Genomic DNA, 20,254 nt, shown 5'->3' with positions numbered 1-20,254 from the left:
GAGAAGCACCATTTGCACAAGAAACATGTAAAAAATGTAGGATTAGGCCCTTTGAGCTGGTTGATAGGGTAACTGGGATGCAGAGCAAGCATTCCCCAGCCCCTTGGGACCTGGAGAGTTCTCCTCAGTGGTGTTTCCATACATAATAGTTGGATTTGGCATCCGCCAAGGACAACTGCAAAAATCCTGCCAGGAGTTTTGGATCAAGGCCAGGGCGAGCAAACTGGAAACCAGCAGCACAGGTTTGCCTGTTGTCAAGGCTGGTTGGGGAAAGCCCATTTCACTTGACTCCTGGCCAAGGTGTATCATCCCCTGCTTCCAGCAAAAGCCAATGGGAAAACCATGTGCCAGTTTCAAAGATGCCATATATATCAAATGAGGGAGTCAAGATCATCCAGTTCTTTTTGTGGAGTTTTTCCATGCAGCTTCACAAAAATAGGCTGACAGGTGGTCACAGAGCTTTGCCTGAAATTGTGGATTACCAGGACAGAAGGAAGCATCCTGTGACTGTCAGATCTGCAGTCTTGGAAGACAAAAGCTGGAGAAAATGACCTGATTTTTAAAAATTATTCTTTTTAGAGGCATGTGCCTATCACCAGTCTCACTTCTTCTCTTGCTCGCTTTGTAACACACATGTGAACATATACGTACATACCTAAACACTTACAAATCTCAAAGCCTTTTTTTCAAAGAGAATCCTCTCCTTTTCACACTCTGGTATTACTTACACATGTCTGAGAATTCACTCTCTCTCTCTCAAAATAACTGCCTGTATTGGTTTTTTAAAATGCAATTGCATTTATGAAACAGTAAAGGGGATAAACAGACAACAAACTGCCCCCCTCATAAACACTTGTCTCAGATCAATTGATAATCCCTTGTCAGCCTGATTGCTGTCAAAAGGAGGACAAGCAAAGGCATTTTTCATTCCCACCATTGCAGCTGTTGTCTTTTTCTGTTAGCCCAATTAAGCAAAGCAAAAAGGAGTAGCACCATATCAGAGCCAGTTTGCCTTAGGATATAAATTGTCGTCTTGTGTTTGTCCATAGCCAACACTGCAAGAATAACAAAGTGGTGCCATAAAACTCAACCACTGTGCTGAAAACACAAAGGAACCATTTTTTTCCCCTCCAGCTTGCCATGGCATCCAGCCATGATGCCCCATGACAGGCGCCAGCCCTCCCTCGGCCCAGTGGGTAGCAGGGCAGAGCACGGCCACCCTGTGCCACCTGCTGCCAACCCTGTGCCTACAGACCCAGGGGACAGGGCTCAGCCTGAGCCCACCACAATCACACTCCTTCCCCCTGCCACCCTGGGGACAAGGGTTTTGCTGGGTGCCGTCATGAAACTGCTTTCCCTCCTCCACCTCTCCTCCCCACTTGGCAGGAGAAAGCCCTGTGCCTTTTGGCTTGGAAAACAAGAGGGGAAAAGTAACTTTCTCTGGCAGTATTAGCCAAAGCCCTTCTGGAATTGAGCTGACACTGTTATTGTAAAAGTGTAGCTGGCTTCTGGTAATAAATACCAAAGAAGTGCATCACCCTTGTGGCTTGTTGTCTTCATGGCAGGACACCCTGTTATGTGCTGGATTGTCACATGTAATCTATGCAAATGCAGTCATTAGCTTTAGCAGATGTTTTTTTATCATACTGCTTCAAAACCGAAAAGGGATCAACAGGGATATTTATTTTCTTACTCAGATTTTGAGGAAAGGAATAAATGGCAACAAGCAATGGCTAGAGAGAACGTACCCTTCCTGGTATGTAAGGCTGTGCACCTTCGTCCACTCTTCACATGAACATTTTACTTACTGCTTTTCATCTTATCAATCTAAATTTGAAAAAATCCTCAAAACAGCATTAGGAAATTAGGTTTGTATTTACACAGCCTGTAACACATGGAGACAAACAGGTACCTTCTTGAGGTATCAAAGAAGAGAATCAGTGCTAGCAGCAGATTTAAGTTCTTCAGTCCTGGTCTTAGTCACTGAGCAGTGCCCCTCATTACTGAACACCCTGTCTGCTCTTCTTAGGCTGGTTCATCTTGATAGGTGCCTCTGGTGGATATTAGAGCAGGGGGCAAGGTAGTGGGGATGCAGCCACTTGGTTTGGGGGGTGAGAGGATTTAATGGCACAAATTGTGCCTGTTCTCCCATAACCATTCTTGATCTGCAGCTGGGCCCCAACCACTGCATGACAGCAAGAGCTTGAGTTGAGGATTGAGACTGGAGCAGGCACCAAGGCAAGGCCGACATCAAAGAGACAAGAAAGAGGGTGAAGCTGAACTAAGAGGATTTGCTGGGAGCTGTGCCAGGGAGCCCCTGGAGCAGCCATATGGCTGGAGGCAGTGCCGGGCACCACCAGCCTCCACTGCCCCTCTGACTGTACAAGCAGCTTCTTCTCAGCATCAAGCAGCGGCCCTGCTGCGGTGGCTCTGGGCTCTCTGCCTGACTTCCCTACGCTCTGCAGCTGCTCAGCTGGGGCTGCTGAGCCTCAGCAGGGTGTGGGGAGAGGGCAAGGAGGGCTTGGGAGCAGCAGATGAGGCAAGAAGGGAGCAGAGGGCTTGAGCAGCCTGGTGGAGTTCTGCAGCCCATGGTCCCTGAGCATGAGCCCACCACCCATGGGAGCAAAGGAGGGCATTAGGCTGCACTACAGTAATTAACTGTGGATCATGCATGTGACTCTGGGATGTGTAAATGTGAGCCAGTTTAACTGAGTTTTAATTAAAGCTGTTGTGAATCAGCTTAAATCTATGCTCTTGCAGTTCTCTAGGAAGATTTTAACAGCAGAGGTAGGGTGCTATCTCATGGAGGCAGGAGGGGCTGAGCTGGTTAATTGTTAGAGGCATGTGAAAACCTAAATATGCTGACCTAAATGCAGCTCTTGGAAAGGGCTCCTCTCCGTTTCCTTGGAAATCAGAGAGCTCAATTGCTCTGGGAATGGAGTCCCACAGGGGCTGGAGACATTCAGCTGGACAACCCTCTATCCCCCAAAGAGGTACACTGTCTCTCCCTGTTGTCTCCAATCTAAATAAATCATTCTGTGTATATCCTGAAGAAAATTAACACTACCAAAATACTCCATTGCATAAACAGAAGGGAAAGGGTAAGAAAAATCACATCAATTAGCTTCCTTACTGAGCAACTGGAAAGCACTTAGAGAGTGTTAGGAATGTGTATAAAATAAGATAGAGCAAAACACAGTAGCACAGAGCACTAATGTAACTTTGGTGTGACTCCAGCATCTGACTTGCCTCTTGCACCTCGAATATAATGAAGCATTTTAAGGGAAAGATGCTTTCCTATGAATCATTTATAGTATTGATAGGGTATGTCTTGTAATAGTCTTTTTTTTTTCTCTTTTGTACATTGAACATTATGTATGTTCAATTTTCATAAAGCATTGCAAATGATTTGCTTCTAGCTAGGGAGAAAGATTTCCAGAGAAGTTTCTCTTAATATTAAAAGTGAAAAGTCATTCACCCTAAGGAAAGACATTAACCTGTGATGAGTTCAGAGAGTACAATATTCTTAGGAGATTTCTGAAAATTTTAAGATTCTTAGCATCAGATGGTAAATTATTATCTTGTAGTAAGGTGTTTGTCTTTTTTTTCTTTCATACATAATAAGAATTAACGAGAACAAGACTGGCACAGGATACTCTTAAAGTTTCAGGAAGCAGTAACCAAACACATCTGCCTTCATTTCACCCTGGTAGCATGTTTTTCACTCTCCTTTTTTAAGAGAGAAGCCTAGAGCATGCCACTGAATCTCTGTTTTGTGTGTTTCTCTTTTCTGAAGATTTCCTTCTACAAGCCATAGCTGGAAAACCACACTAGTAGGCTAAATTACAAGGAGAGGTCTTTCAAATGTAGTTATTTTTATACCACATCTGTAAAACCAGGCTCAAGCAGAACCTCAGGGACCTGGTTGTGTAAGACAGTGATATGAAAGATTTAGAAAGCTGCACTTGCCAGTAATTTACATCAACACATTTTCAAGTAAGAAGTAAAGATCTAGACCATGTATAAACCATAACGTGAGTGCCTACATTTGTATTTAAGCATCTCAATAAACAGTTAAATGAAAGCACTCGTAAGGCAGCTTCAGACCAATTAATTAAGATTGTGGTATAAACTAATAAAGTAGCAGAAGGCATAGGAGTAGCATAGGGTTAACAATTTTTTTACAAGACATAGCTTAGTTTGCAGCTGCGTTTGCAGAACACTGTGAGATAATAAAGTAGAAACTAGTAGGACCTTGAAGAGAAACTTTGTGGTATGCAAGGGCAGGCAGTCAAGATAAGTGCTGGTCTGAACTAGTGCTGTGAATAATGGTTCATGACAACTCAGCATTTTGAACCAAAGGTCAAAAAGTTCACTGTGAGGAAGACTTGGAGCCTTCATCCAGAAGACCCCTGCCCTCGACCACCAGATTGCAGAGATCATGCTCAAGGGGGAGGTGACCTATGATAATAAATTCTTGGAACTAATTGTAATATCTCCTCCCATTTCATAAAAATGTAATGAATATGTGAGTGCGGTTGATGAATTTGTATAATTAACTGTAATAAAACTGTGATGACTCAGAGCTTGGGTGGGCACAAATGGTGGAAGGATCCCTTGTGTCCCCAGAGCTGCAATAAACCTAACTGCTTTATAACCTCTTGTGGGTTGTAAAGTTTGTTTCCACACTTCAGCACCAAAAATCAAAGTTGCAATAAAATATACCAATTGTCTTAACTCAGATTTCAGCCAGGACCTTCAGTTATCAGGCAGAGCAGCAAAGATACACGTTTTGGTGTGGGATGCTGGAGAGGGCAGCAGGGTGCAGTGGCCAGCCCCAGCCTCAGGAAATGGTTCCCAAAATCCTGCTTCACCACTGCTCCTATTCCCTGTGGCTGGAGACCCCTGAGGAACACCAAGGAGATTGCACTTTCAAAGAGTTTGGGAAATACAGGACTGAAGGCGACACATGGAGCCAGGAGAGGATTTTGCTTCCCTGTAGGTCTCATGAGGACTTCAGGAGAAGCAAAGGCCTCTAGTCCCAGCCCCTCAGCCCTCTCCAAGGGGAAATGGGCACTTCCAGGGAACACAGGCAATAACATGGAGGGAGATGCCAAATGCATCCCTCCCAGGAAGGCACCTTGTGCCCAAGTTACACACAAGGCCTCCAGGAGCCTCCCAGGCTGTGTTGGATACACCTCAAACATATCAGTTTTGTGTCTTCACTCCAGGCTGATACTTTCTGTCATTAACAACCAGGAAGAATGGGTTTGTCTCATGTAAAAAAAGTCTGTATATTGCTGGATTTCAGCAAGTACTGACCTCATATGTATCACATAATTTTCTCCCTTTATGTGTGTGAAGAGATCACTTATAGAGGTGTACAGGTTACATGTAGTGAACAGCAGTTGATGGAAAGGTATTTTTCCTGGCTCTGTGCTCACTTAAGCAGTTTTCTGTAAAAATTCAACTGGGAATTTCCTAAAGAGACTAATACTGCCAGTCTGGTTTAATCCCTGCTTGCTTTATCTGAATTTCTAAGTCTCAAAATTATTTAATTAGTAACCAGTGTTACAGAACATGTGGATTACTGTCCTATAAAGACAACTTTTTTTTTTTCAGTAGGATTTAAAAAAAATTTGCAAAATTCCTCTGCCCTGACTCAGTCCCCAGACATTCAGCTGGACAAATAGGGGCTCATGTGTTTGTGAAAGTCTTATTTCTGAGCACATTTATTGAGTTTTTCCACTAGGGAAGTGCTGACTTTTGCAAATCTTTCTCTTATTCCTCTAGAACAGAAACTGTTGTGAACTGCTGTCATTAAAACACCAAAAACAGAATACAAACTGTGGTCTCTCCTGACTTCTTGCAGAGCCCAAGGAGCTGGTGTATGCTGGGACTGGGCTGTGTGACTGGATCAAGCTCACTGCTCCCAGGGGCTCTGCAGACCTTACCTTGGCATCAATGTGTTCACTTTTACAAATCTTAGCAAATGTCATTTGCAGAAAATGATACAAGAGTTGGTCAGTTCTGCTCTGGGGAAAAACAACTCTCATATTTAGCATGATACTTCTTCAATGTTCTCCCCATTCTTCTTGAAACCTGAACTAAGCTGTAGACTTTAGCAGGAAAGATAACCACAGTAGCTGTCTTCCCTGTTTCAACAGTAGAACCAGTCACTTTGGTGTGGCTATACATACATGAAGGGCATGTATGGTTTATGCCAGTCTTACTGGAATCACTGCAAAGGAAGGTTTGTGCCTGATACTGCAAACTTTGCTATTGAAAATAAAAAACAAAAACACAAACCCTCTTTCATTTGGAAAATAACTTAAAGAAAAAGTGGGACCAGGGTGGTGTTGGCTTTGTAATACACTGGGGATACACTGGAAAAGAAGCTGGAGGTGGCAAAGAAGGTCCTGGGGAGACAGAGCTGTCAATGTCATTCATGAGAACTTCATGGGCTCCAGTGACTGCACCAAACTGAGATGGAAGAACAAAGAAAATGTGGACTAAGAAATGGAAAAACAAAAAATTTAAAGCATCAAAGGATGAGGACAGAAAAAATGATAAGGCCATGCCACACAGAAAATACCAAAAAACACAGCAAAGTCATAGAATCATAGAATGGTTTGGGTTGGAAGGGACCTTAAAGCTCATCCATTTCCAACCCCCCTGCATGGGCAGGAATACCTCCCACCTGACCAGATTGCTCAAGGCCACATCCAACCTGGCCCTGAACTCTTCCAGGGAGTTGCCTCCCTGGGCAACTTATTCCAGTAACTTACTACCCTCATGGTGAAGAATTTCTTCCTAATACCTAACCTAAATCTACCCTCTTTCAGTTTAAAACCATTACTCCTATTCCTGTCACAACTCCAGGGGGGAAAAGCCCCTCCTCAGCTTTCCTGTACATCCTCTTCAGGTACTGGAAGGCTGCTATGAGGTCTCCCCAGAATCTTTCCTTCTCCAGGCTGAACAACCCAACTCTCTCAGCCTGTCTTTGAAGCAGAGGTGCTCCAGCCCTCTGATCATCTTTGTGGCCCTTCTCTGGACCTTTTGTCTCTAACACAGAATATAGACTTTGGATCATCTGAGAAACCCTCCGGGCTGCAGTAACACAAGGCAGCACAGCAGCCAGTGGATACCTGCATGAGTGATGCCCCAGGAGGCCAGATCATAGCCAGAGGCAGATCCTCCCCAAACCCCAGCACCTGTGGTTTTGTGATGCTGTCATCTTATCAGATGTACTGAAAAAAAATCTACTGCAAAGCAAAGCTGAAAACACTGCTGCCAGCAGCCATCACTCCAACCTAATATTTTGAAGACAGGAATAGTCCTGAGTGCTGCAATAGGAGGTCAGCCCCAATCCTGGCTGCTCCAGAGGCATCTTCCCAGAACTAACACAGATGTGACAAGGTCATACTGACAAGGAGTGAAACCTCTCAGATGTTTATGCAAGCACCTCTGAGCTGCAAGTATCACCCATCCTCCAGGCAGAGGAGGCACCTTGCTGCCATGGCTGGAGCAGGAGATGACTCCTCTCAGGTGAATTTTCCTGTGGGGTGTGGGCATACCTTCCCAGGGAGGCCTTACAGCACAGACAGAGGTAAAAACATGGACTGCAGCCCTGGGACCTCCAAGGGAGCTCTGAGGCTCATCCCATAGGTGGTCCCCATGTGGGAAGGCCATTATTACTGGGGAATCACTCTTTGTGCTGGCCAGCCTGTGACCAGATCCTGCCTCCACACTGCCTTCCATGAATGGCTGAAAAGCAAGGAAAAGAAATATCCCTGAAACTGAAGGTAGTGTTGCATGAAGATAAGGGAAAGGAAAAAAGCATTCTTTTGTCCTCTCCAGACACAAGCAAACCAGTCTGGCCAGGATAGTAACTTATAACTAAATTAACATTGAAAAAATTACCAATCTTTGCATGGACTGAGGTTATCTGAGTGCTCTCTCCCAAAGGGCTCCAGGGTGTGTATGCCACAAGCCAAATTCCAGCTGGCATCCTTATTGCCTTGTCTGATCAGAGAAGCATCATCACCAGAGTGAGCTAGTTAAACTCACCAGTTACTGATCTTCTGGCCCTTCCAGGTCTTTATCTCATTGTTTTTCCTGTTGCTAAAAGGCAACACTGCCAAGAGAGGAATCTCGAAGTGTGGGAAGTGGCTGAGCTTCACAAGAAGTCCCAGGTAAAACTCATACAGCTTTTTTTTTGTTTTCTGTCTCTGATCACTTCCTTATTACAACCATTTCTCAGTCGTGTCCTTTAAAAATTCCTTGAAGGAAAAAATATACCCTGTAATATTAGAGGTAAGCTTGATACTCTTTAAATGTTGAGTGTAACACAGGTGATTCATTCCCTTCCTCCCACACATGCATATGAGAGACATTGTGTTCAACAATCTTTTAAAACACAGACATTTCAGATTTTTATTCTCAAAAGTAACACACACCTTGATTTCTTCTTTTGTTTGAGGCAGTAAAAAAAGAAAAAAAAAAGAAAAAACTACAGGAAAGCACAAGTTTTTTTTGAGGAGCACCTCCAGGAGCAGAGCCCAAAATGGACTAGTTATAAAAAAAAAGAACAAGAGCTAGAGAAAAAACAGGAGTAACAAGAAAAGGGCAGGGGAGACCAACCTGGTGTGCAACAGAAATCTGACCAGTGGCTGGGGCTGATGAAAGGCAAAGACATTAAACAGATGGGCTGGAAAGCCAAGTAAAAGGCCAAAATAACTGCACTGCTGTGCTGCATCCCAGGACAGTCCCTCCAGCTCCTCAGCTGACTTAAAGGAGAGGAGCAGCGACATCTGTAACCAAAGCCAGGAGTAAATCCAACGTGTGTGCCAGTGGAAGAGTCAGCACAATGCCCACATTACAGAGGCAGCCACACTCTTTCTCTCTGCAGTGGAAAAGGGCATCAGAAACACTTTGAAATTAAACAGCTAATGTGTAATGCACACACTCTCATATGTGTCTGGCCTTTGCTGGAGGATATGGTTGATTCAATGGCTATGTGTGATGTGAGTAACTGCAGAATTTAGAGAGCTAAACTGATATGTCTGTGAAAATTTTATTAAAAAATAAAGAATACAAAATACAGAATTGCCAGTTTTCCTAAGTGACCAAGACTTGGAGAGACAACAAGGAATTCACAAGAACTCAGTGAAAAACAAAACCCCAAACCCAAGAGCTCTCAGCTGGCAAGAGCAGCTTGGAATTATTTGCCTCAGTTAATGAAATTCATGATTTTGCTTCCCCCACGGTGATTTTTGTATGTTTACACAGTAAATCCTTAAATTTTGACAGAACAACTGAATGTCAAGACTTACAATTTATATTACTTTTTCTTTCACTAGTTTTGTGGGAGAACACATGCACACCATTACTCAGGGTTCTGATTCTCAGCTATTCAATGGATCAGCAATAAGGTGAATTATTGTTTTTATGGTAGTTTAGGTTTAAATTGATGATGCTGTGGAAGTGGAAAAATAATTAGTATGAGAACTCCTGGTACCCACAAAACACGCTGTAATTATGGCTATTGAAGGTCATTAGTTTTCTTTACTACAGAATTTGTAGGTTAATGCAAGTAAGAGGCTGGGTCTGTTTTTTGCTCTCCAAGCACAGAAATGCAGTCTGTTCCAGCACAACATTTTTGTATATTTCTGTTAGTTGGTGTAAGGCTGTGTCTGTTTGCCCTTGGTTATGTGTTTAATTAGGTCTACGATATTCCATAATTAATCTCTTAAACAAGATCTGAAATGGAGATTAGTTCTTGTTAGGATTCTCAGCTTAGTCATCTCTTTTCACCACATTAAAAAGCTGATTAATTTATCCTGAGATATTCTGTTAACTCTTCATGATGTTGCCCCAGCCCAAATATTCCTTCCAGCACTTCCAATCAGTACTTTCTAAAAGTCTGGCAAACAGAATGAAAAAGGCAGCTAATGGCATTCTGAGATGGGCTGGATTTTCTCTCTGGCCATAAAATTTCTTCCACCAGCAGGTCTCCTGCATGCCCTTCACTCTCATCGAAGCAAAATAAAAAAACACCCTGCTTGATCACTCTGCTGCAGATTTTTCCCTTTCCACCCCAGCTCCCAGCCTGAATATGCTTTTTCTGGGCTGCTGCTTTGATGTTGCATCAGGCAGCTTTGAAACAGTAACTTGAAGACAGCGTTACAGACAGCCAAGAGTACAGCATCCAACAGCTACTGTACAACTGTGCAGATATGTGCCATGGCTTTGCAGGGAAGCTGGAGCTGGCTACATAAGCCCCCAAATTGGAGACAACAGGCTGCCTGGCTCCCTCTTGCAAGGATTTCAGTGAAAGCCAGGCAGGAGCAAAGCCTCATCCTGCTATTTTGAATCATTCACAACTTTGAGAGCAAACAGGATAGACACAGCCCTGCCAAAGATGTCCTCATACATTGTTTTTGAACAATGGAGGACTGTGATGGAAGGAAAGTTGTTTGTGTGTCTGCATCTGTCAGTAAGAGAGCTTAAGCTGAGGATGAAGACAAGTGCTGGAGAGGTACTCAGGGAGATTAAGTGCAGCAGATTTATAGGTGAAATCTGGTTAGCGTTGATGCAAAAGGTTGTGGGGGAGATTTTCAAAAGCATGTGTGGGAGGAGACTGCTTGCATACTATTGATTTTCTATTTTGGTGCCTAGTTCTCATCACTGTATGACAGCCCTGCAAAGCACTGGAGCTCCTGAAAATACTGGGAGGTGCCCATGAAGCAAGCAGATTGATGAGTCAATGCTGACAGCATCATCCACTGTACAAAGGGAGGGGAGGTGAACCATGGCAAAGACAATCCTATGTCCCCCTGTTGCAGAGGGAATGCAGTGCATTGGTCCCTGTTCCCTGGACGTTTTCCAAAGAAGTGGTTGCTCACAGGCAGGCAATCCCTCCTTCTCTATTTTATCCAGATCTGGGTGATGGCACCAAGCACCTGAGAGGCAGGGATGCAGAGAGTTCCTCCCACACACGTGGCACAGAGACAGGGGCTGTAAAAGCAGGACAGTAAAAGCTCTGAGCCAGGGGCACTACAGCTCTTTGCTCACAGTCAGGGAACAGCAGCTGCTGCTCCACCACGTGCACTTTGTTTTTTTCTGAAGGCAGGAAAACAAAGTAGGTCACTATTTTTTTTTTTTTTTTGCCAGAAGCAGAGATTAAGGATATTAGGAAAGGGCACAGTATAGTGTAAGCTGCTGCTGGAAACACAGCAGATCCAACCTGCATAGTTTTATACACAAATATGAATGAGAAGCTCAGTTGCTGACATGAAAAACAGATATTTCAATAGTACATGAAAAAAAGATGTCAAGTGTGCTAGTAATAGAGAAAATATGCATTAATTAGAAGCTATTACAGCAAAGATGTAAGGTTTCAAGCTCTTGAAAAAACAGGAGACAAAGCAGAAAAAAGATTAGCTGTCACATAGTTGAAGAGTGTTAATCAAGTCCTTATCTTCCTTAAGAGGTCTCAGTTTCTGAAGCAATGCACACCTACAGAGCCTCCTGGAGCTGCTGAGAGCTGTGGGTATCCAAGAGCACTTAAGATGATGAAGCCAGTGCAGGGAGCAGCAGGAAATCATCTGTAGGACCAGTGCTACAAATCATAGCCATTAAGCACAACAAGCATTGCTGTATGCAAAGGACTCAGGTGGTTTGCTATTAAATTTTTAAACACTGAGATGATAATTGTTCGTGCTCCCTGTTCAGGTCATGTCCCATCCAGCAAGAAACAGGGAACATCATCTCTAAAGAAAGCTCAGTTACAAACAATTGGAAAATTCCAGGGAGATGAGGGAACAGAAAAACCTTTTTTTTATTTTTTAATAAGAAATAAAGATGACATTAATTCACAGATAAATCACAGGAGATCATGTGCACAAATTATACAGTACAGCAATAATTTGTACATAGTTCTCATAAATATGAATTATACATTTCAGTGAAGTGTGTAGTGTGAAACCTGGGGACTCTCTCTCCTTAGACTCCTCTCTTGCACCTGTGTCCATACAGATCCCTCCCAATCAAAAAGCAACTAAAGTTTTGCAAGTGGTCAGAAGGCTGCAAGATTTCCACTTCTGGAAAAGTAAGTATTTAAAGTTTAGACATTGTGAAAATGTGTATGGAATGTGTTTGAGAAAGAGCTTCTGGGAAACAGCTGATACTGAAGTCTCAGCCTGCATCCTTGTTTCTGCCTAAACTCTCCTGCTGCAGACACAAGCTTATTTGCCATGGAAACCCAGAACACTGGATTGGGGGTGACCCCACGGTCACCCAGGTGGCTATAGGACAGGCAAAGGCAGAACAACACACAGGTGGCTGTACTGAGGCAGGCAGTGAAGGCAGGCACCAACCCCAGGTGCATCCTGAACACCATCCTGTATGTCACAGCAGAACCTGGGCTGGTTTGGCCCCTGGGGGACCACAGTTCTACACTTATCCTACAGGAGGAAAGAAAAGTTATTTTGGGCATGATTTATCCTTTGTAGTAGTCAATCAAGGGAAACCTGAAATGAGGTAGATGTCTGAAATGGGTTAGAAACATCTCCTTCTCTCCATTTCTCTCCATGCTGTCACCTGACATCTGGACATAAGCACTTAGATACAAACCCCACAGCCTTGCCCCAGCTACCTTTGTGTCACAGGAGATGTGACTAAAGCCATGCCAGGGATGGGCTGGGCCAGCTGAGGGAAGGGGCTGTGGAGGGGGCCAGGCCTGCAGACACTCATCATAAAAACCCATCAGGAGGAGCTGGCATCTCCCATCAGCAGGAAAATCAGAACTCAGAGTTTTGGTACCTGCTTCAAAGGCAGAGAAATCAGCTTCCTTGGTGTTACATTTATCTGATTGTGAGCAGTTGCATGGAATTATTTTTATACTCATCCTCATGAGCTACTGCTTTAATTTTGTACTTTCCAATTTCTCCAGTGTTTACAAAGAAAAACTAATGCACTAGAACTACAAATTAACCTTCCATTCACCTCAGAATTTTAGTTTATGTCAACTTCTTATTTTTTTTTTGCCTCACAAGCTAATGGAAGACAAAGATTTAATATCTTGATTTTCACTGGTAGCTGTTTTTACCTATTTAGCTTTTTTTTTTCCTATTAGATTTTTGAAAATAGTCATAAAGGAAATGCTACTGTTTAGCTCTGCAGAAATTACTTTTTCTTCTTTACAAGCTTTTAAAGACCCAATGTTAAGACATAAAAAATACAAGTCATCTTAGAGTAAAAACAGCACTTTAGCATAAAACATTCAGACTGTTCCAACATTAAGGACCTTCATCTGCCAGCTATATGCAGTTGTTCTAATAATCTAGATACAATATTGCAATAATAGCAATTCAATAGGAAATTTAAGCAGTTTAAGAGGAGTTGTTATTCATTGTGATTTTAGTACCTTTTCATGGATTAATTATAGATAAATTCCAGATAATACTATTAGAAAGCAGAATTATCTGTAGATCAAGCTTCAGGGTCCTCAGTGAAATTGGTTGATGTGAATGTCATATAAAATAACAGGAACAATCTTTGACCTGAATAGATTGCAATCTAAGCAAACCAAAGGGAGAACTGAAGAAAAGAGGATCTTATCTCAGTTTTCCACAGCCAAACAGGAATAACACAGAGACTAAAAGAGTTATCTGTGGTCAAACAGAGCCTTCAGTAGGCCCTGCCATCCAACTTGCATCTCTTGAAGTTCTACTCTCAAATATAAAACCATCTTCCTACCCTCATATAATCAGAAGAGATAACTGTAAAAAACTAGAGAATTAACTCTTACTTTATTACTATCTGAAAATCATTACAACACCTCTAAAAGAAATCAGACTTCTATCTCTGAATCATTATTTGTTAGTAATTTAACAGCTTTTCCAGAAAGGTAGGGTACAATAATTTTTTTCTACTTCCTGTGCCTAAAGAGTCTGGTGTATAGGAATATTTACCAACTAGTTAAGATGCCTTGGTGAAAGCAAGTCACATAATTCATGTCATCTATTTTGCTAGACTTGCCATGTAAAAAAACGGAAATGTTGCTTTCTGTACCAACTGCTACATTATTCCACCCTTACCTTGAAATGTGTCTCCTTCACAGAGACCTCAGGGCTACACAGCCCCTGGGGTTTCCTCACCAGTGCAGGGCACCTTAGTGGTGCCAGCTCTACAGACCCTGCTCTGTCATTTCCCAGTTCAGCTCATGCAGGTATTGGCATCACTCTGTGCCCTCAGGATGCCTGTGGTGTCACGGCACAGCTGTTTTATGCCTTGGACACAGCAAGGATCCAACACCAGAATCACTGAGCTCTTTGGGACACACAGGTGTACAGGGTGCTACATTCCTTGGGGACATCACAGATTAAGCACACAGAGGACTTCTGGTGCTGAGAAGCTCTGCAGAAACCTTCTTTACAGTTCTAGCCTGCCTTTGCCAGCACCATACTTGCATTACAGCACAGACCTCTTCATAAACTCTCTCCTTTTCAGAGCTAACTATTGGGATTAATCTCTAGCCCTTTAAACTCAAATCTCCTTACTTGGGGTAGGGACTGCAGTTCAAAGGCTTCCCCTTATCCATGCCAATCTCACCACAGCCCCTGAACCCAAAGTGGTGGTCAGAGCACTTGGCCATGCAGTTGGAGACCAGGGCCCCACAGTTATTTTAGCCCTCTTTATGCCTCCTTCCCTCTCTTTACCTCAAGGATCTTGGACAGTTATCTTGAGACCAGCCTTACCTCCCCAAGAGGATGGAAAATTCTATAAGGCTCCATGGCAAGCTGTAGTCATGACAGAGAGGCCCAAGGACAGACCAAAGATGAGAGGATTGCTCCCTCTTGTTCTCTGATTCCCTGCAATCCTGCTCAGCCCAGCATAGCAGGGAGAGAGCTGTCTGACAGAGAGATGTCTGCCTGAACCTGCCCAGGCCCATTAGGAAAACTAACTGGGGCCTTTCTCTCACATGCAACTCAACCAGAACATTAATAAACAAAAAGCAACAAAGGGGAGGCAGAATCTGCCACTTGACCTCCTTGCATCTTTCACCAGGCACCACCAGTCTTTTGAATCCTGTCTTCAGTTCCTCTTGCCAGCCTGTCAAACCCATAACTGGGTTTCATGACATCAGTCTCTAGTGTTTATCAGTCCTGTGAGTCTCCCAGCTCTCCACAAGTAGCAGAGGGTGTCCAGGAGACTTTCAAGACTCACCAGTGCTGCTCTGGAGGCCACCACATGGAGTGCTCCATCAAACAACCACTGCAAGGTCAAACATGCAGGCACCTCCCTCCCTCACCAGCCCTCACCTTCCCAGACATCACTCTGGGCTACTCCAAATTGTAGACATTTAACTACTAAAAACAGAGGGATGTAACTCCCAGCACCTGGCTTCACCCATGACTGAGTGGGTCATCCCAGGCTCCTCACACAGACAAATGAGAGAAAGAGGCATTTTCACCATGTGATTTCTATGCCCCATTTCAGATGCACAGCTTAGCATGAGTGCAGCTGAGCACCAGAAGCAGAGTTCATCTGTGTGAGGAGCCACGAGTAAACAGCTCAGGAGTGGATGTCTGCATAGAAGTGGGAACATAAAGCTGCAGATGAAACCCACTGAGTGCTATTGGGATCTGGGTACATGGCAGTAGCTTGTGATTCATCCTTCAGGTCTCCTGGAAAGAGCACTCAAGGGTTTTGGTAATTTGCAGATGCTGGCTCAAGCAGGCAGAGTAATTCCATCTCTCTTTCTCAGTGCTTTTCTATGAGTAGAGCTTTGACATGTATTTCTGCACTCTCTCTCTTTCATTAAATTAGTGTGAGAATCTCTTGAGGCAACTTTAAAATAGTTTGCACAAACAATTTAACATCATCTTCTTGCTCAAGTTCTCATAATAAATTCACTTGAATTCCACACACCTTTCCTAGCCAGTGCAGATCTGTAATTCTGAAAATGACAGAGAATATCAGGACTGATGAACTGTTCAGTAACCTCATCATTACTCTGCAGGTTTTCAGGCCTATTTGTAGTCTCAGAAAAAAACAAAACAATCAAACAAACAAAAAACCCCCCAACGTTAGTCAGTAAGCATCTTCCCTAAGAAGCTATATAGATCCCTTTCCCTGCCATATTTGTGGATTTCAGTTTTAATTTATTTTTTTATTTTCAGAAATCAACTTACCCAACTGAGTAGAATCTGGTAAAACATCCAACTACACATTAAAGCCTACAAAAAGAGCAGAAAGAAGTTGAGGGCAGTTGCTCTTATCTTTGTACTACAGAGAGAAAGTTATTCTATTTACTGGTACTTACAGCATTACAGCTGAAACTGATAACATGACAGCAGCATAAGCACATTACATAAGCAGCCTCAGGCTCTTTCCATAGTTTCAACTCAGTCTCGATGGCACATGGAACTCATCTGACAAGGACAACAGCAGTCACGTCCCCTCAGCTACACTGTCCTTTGGATGGCAGTAACAATAAGGAACTAATCACAGTGTTGCGAGCTGCCTCTGAAACTCAGATTAACAGTAGCCAGTATTTCAATTTTCTAGCCACTGTAAAGACCAGTTCCAAGTACTTAATGTTCTAGTAACAAGATGTACTTTGCTTTGATAGAGCTTTTCCCTAGAAGCTGTCTTCTCCCTCACTTAACCCCATTCTGCTTAGTTCTACACCCAGAGAGGCAAGGTCCCTAAAGGAGAGTAAGCAGCTGGATGAGTGTGTCATTAAGGTATTTCTGTCTTGAGCCCTTTACCCTCAGTGAAGCTTTCAGTGTGAAGTGAGTCTTCATTTAATATGATATAAACCAGAGCATAAAGACTTGAGAGTTCCTGTTCATAAACTTCAGTATCTTTGAAGACTTACATTCCAGTAAGGGCAACTAAAGCACGGTGAAGTACATCATTATCACAGATGACATTATCTGATGGCTATTAATAAAAATATTACACAATAAAATAATTTTTAAAAGGAAGATATTGTGAATACATCGCTTCCTTCACCCAAAGCAAGTGACTGCCTGTGCAGAGCTTCCCAGGAGGAACAACTGCAAGACAATGGATTGTGTCGAAACAGTTTGCAGGAAACCATCCTGTTTCTAACAAAGTGGCAAATGTTGAGGTCACAGTGTCCATTATATTGTCTGTAGAGAAGAATGACTTACCCACTTCAGGGAGTGTGAATCCACTATAAAGAAAAGTATTAAGAAAATTAAACCAAATAACCTATATTATTTTCAGAATTAAGTAAAAAATTCCTTTCCTTTCCTTTCCTTTCCTTTCCTTTCCTTTCCTTTCCTTTCCTTTCCTTTCCTTTCCTTTCCTTTCCTTTCCTTTCCTTTCCTTTCCTTTCCTTTCCTTTCCTTTCCTTTCCTTTCCTTTCCTTTCCTTTCCTTTCCTCTCCTTTCCTTTCCTCTCCTCTCCTCTCCTCTCCTCTCCTCTCCTCTCCTCTCCTCTCCTCTCCTCTCCTCTCCTCTCCTCTCCTCTCCTCTCCTCTCCTCTCCTCTCCTCTCTCTCCTCTCCTCTCCTCTCCTCTCCTCTCCTCTCCTCTCCTCTCTTTCTTAAAACTAAGTGGATTAAGAAGATGTTTTATATAAAGTGCTACCAGTTTTAAATTGCTACATTTAACTTCAAAACTATTAACAAACACAGAAACATAATGCATTTTTTTTTCTCTATCCTATTAAGAATACTATGATTTGGAGCTCAATCTTTTAACCAAAGTGGAAAACTCAGTTTAGACCAATCTCTACCAGAGAGCTGGGACGGAAGGTTTCCTTTAATTTGGAAATGTGAATTAACATGAAAGAGGTAAACATGATTTAATAATTAGACCAAAAATCTCTCTGGACACCCCCTGTGGTGTAGCTGTAGTTCTGACTAATGGCCCAAGCACTGCTAGAAAAACAAGTTCCCTAAACTTTGTAAGACCTGAGAAGCCTTTACTGTTTCTAGGCTGTGATTACCAATTCCTGAAAGCCTCGGTACACGTGCTGTTTATCTAACACTAAAGACACCTCCTTTACCTGTCACAGCAGTAAGACTGAGCACAAGCAGCACAATTTCAGAACACCTCTTAACTGCAGTAAATCAGAGCAGCTCTCCCTAGTCCTCACAATGACAGAGCACCACACTCCTCACATCTTTAAGTGCTGCCCAGAAGTGCTGCTCTTCCAGCACTTGCCCAGTGGTGCTTTTCACAATGGGGTCAGGCCATCAGCTTTTCTGCAGACCTGCTGAAATACCAGCTGCCAAATGACTGCGGTGATATGCAGCTCAGACCAAGCAGGGTGTACCACTGCTAGAAATCCCAAACAGTGTTTTCCTACCTTGTTGACTCCGAGAGCTGTTACTAAGACGAGAGGCTCAGTAGTAAAGCACTGACCCTTGGCTGAACTCAGCAGCTACACATGAGCAGCTCTTCTCAGCCTCAGTTGCCTTGGAGTCCGACTGAATATAGGCAGATAAGAGTGTAAAAAGCAAGAAAATAGCAGAAATTACCAGAAATTGAATAGCCACCAGAGCATTAACCATAAGAGAGCATATAGGACTCAGTACAAATCTGCAGATAAGAGAGCAGCCTCTGCCAAGTTGTGCTGCTTAAATAAACCTTTGGCAAGGATAGCACAGCAGAATTTTACATATAGATTCTCATCCAGAAATAGAACAAATCAAATGAAGACTCAGAAATTTTAAATTTTAGGGCTATATATAACTCAGTTACAAGGTTATATAAATAGCTCTTTTCCTCCATACATTACAATACTTCAAACATCAATAAGTTAAAGTTGTTCCTGTTGCTAATCCCTTCCCCAGTGCTGAACTCCAGATGACCAGCCTTTCTCCTGCAACAAAGTGGAAATTCAGCCTCTTACAACCCTGTGACCCACTCTCGATATGTGATTCTCCTCCATGTGATCTCTGCTTAGGAAGCAGCTCCCCCATTCTTTTCTTGGTTTGTGTCAGCAACTACCCAGATACCAGCTCTCTCTCTCCTCCCAAGCTCTCCCGTGGCATTGTGGATGAACCTCTGTGCTATGGGATATAAGTAGCAGCAAAGGAATTACAGTGTGCTTCAGCCTCAATTTTTTTACACCTACCTAACCCTCAGGACTCTCCTCTGCACTCTATTTCACAAAACTCATAGCTATGGTTGCATGTATTTGTGCTCTATGTCTCCCCTTTACATTTTCCTGCTTCAAATGCATTCATCATCCAACATCAACTAATCATAAATTGTTAAAAATATCCACTAGATTAATACTTACAAAGCTTTGTCTTGACAAAGCATCAGGCACTCAGAGTGCTTGCGCTTTCTGAAACACTATGAGCCTAACTCCTCTGTCTTGCTGCATTCAAACTGAGATTTCAATCACTTGTGAAGTAGTTACAAAACAAACCTCTCCATCAAATGCAGACAACATATGCATAAACATTTATCCTTTCCCTTCCACTAATCATTCCTTTTCAATATGGTTCACAACAGCTTTGTCTCCTTTGACATTTCCTGCACCCACAATGAGCATTTGAAAGCCATTTTAAAAGATTATATAATAATGATTGAAACATTTTTCTTGCTTATCTGCTGTCCTTATGACACTCGAGAGAAAAAAAACGTAAATCAAAGTTATTATAGCATAGTAGTCAAACATTAAATTCTTGAATATACTGGGGACTAATGGGACACTTGCAGGTTGCTAGATAGCCTACAACATCAGAAAGACATGCAAAATCCAGCAGGTGAGCAGAAAAGCAACCATTTGGTTTATTAACCAAAGCAACCAGTTGGTTTCTTCCACCAACATACTACTAAAACCAAGTTTACTAAATACTTAAGGTAGGATTAGAAAGCAAGAGATCCAATTTCAGAGAGTGCTCCAACAGCACGTTCTCACATGAATCTCAGAGCATGAACCTGCAGCAGTCCCATGCTTTCATGGAGGGAAAACAAATATAAAATACAAATTAGATGGCAACATTTTTAAGATAACTCAATCTTGCATAAAATTCTGGAATTGATTCAGCCAGCTTCAAAGCCCTCAAGCCACTGCAATATCTGACCTTCCTTCCACAACCCACTGTGGCTACCACAAATGTCATGGAGGACATAACCCTCTCCATTTTTGCCTTTATAAAGTTTTAATGTTCTCCTTGTTTATCTAACCATTCTGTGCAGCTAATTCTCACAGATGATGCATATTCTCAGTTTAACACACACACTCCAAGAAATCCT

The sequence above is a fragment of the Calypte anna genome, chromosome 1, assembly GCF_003957555.1.
Source record: "Calypte anna isolate BGI_N300 chromosome 1, bCalAnn1_v1.p, whole genome shotgun sequence".
NCBI classification, from domain to species: Eukaryota; Metazoa; Chordata; class Aves; order Apodiformes; family Trochilidae; genus Calypte; species Calypte anna.
Note: the sequence above shows the minus strand (reverse complement) of the source record.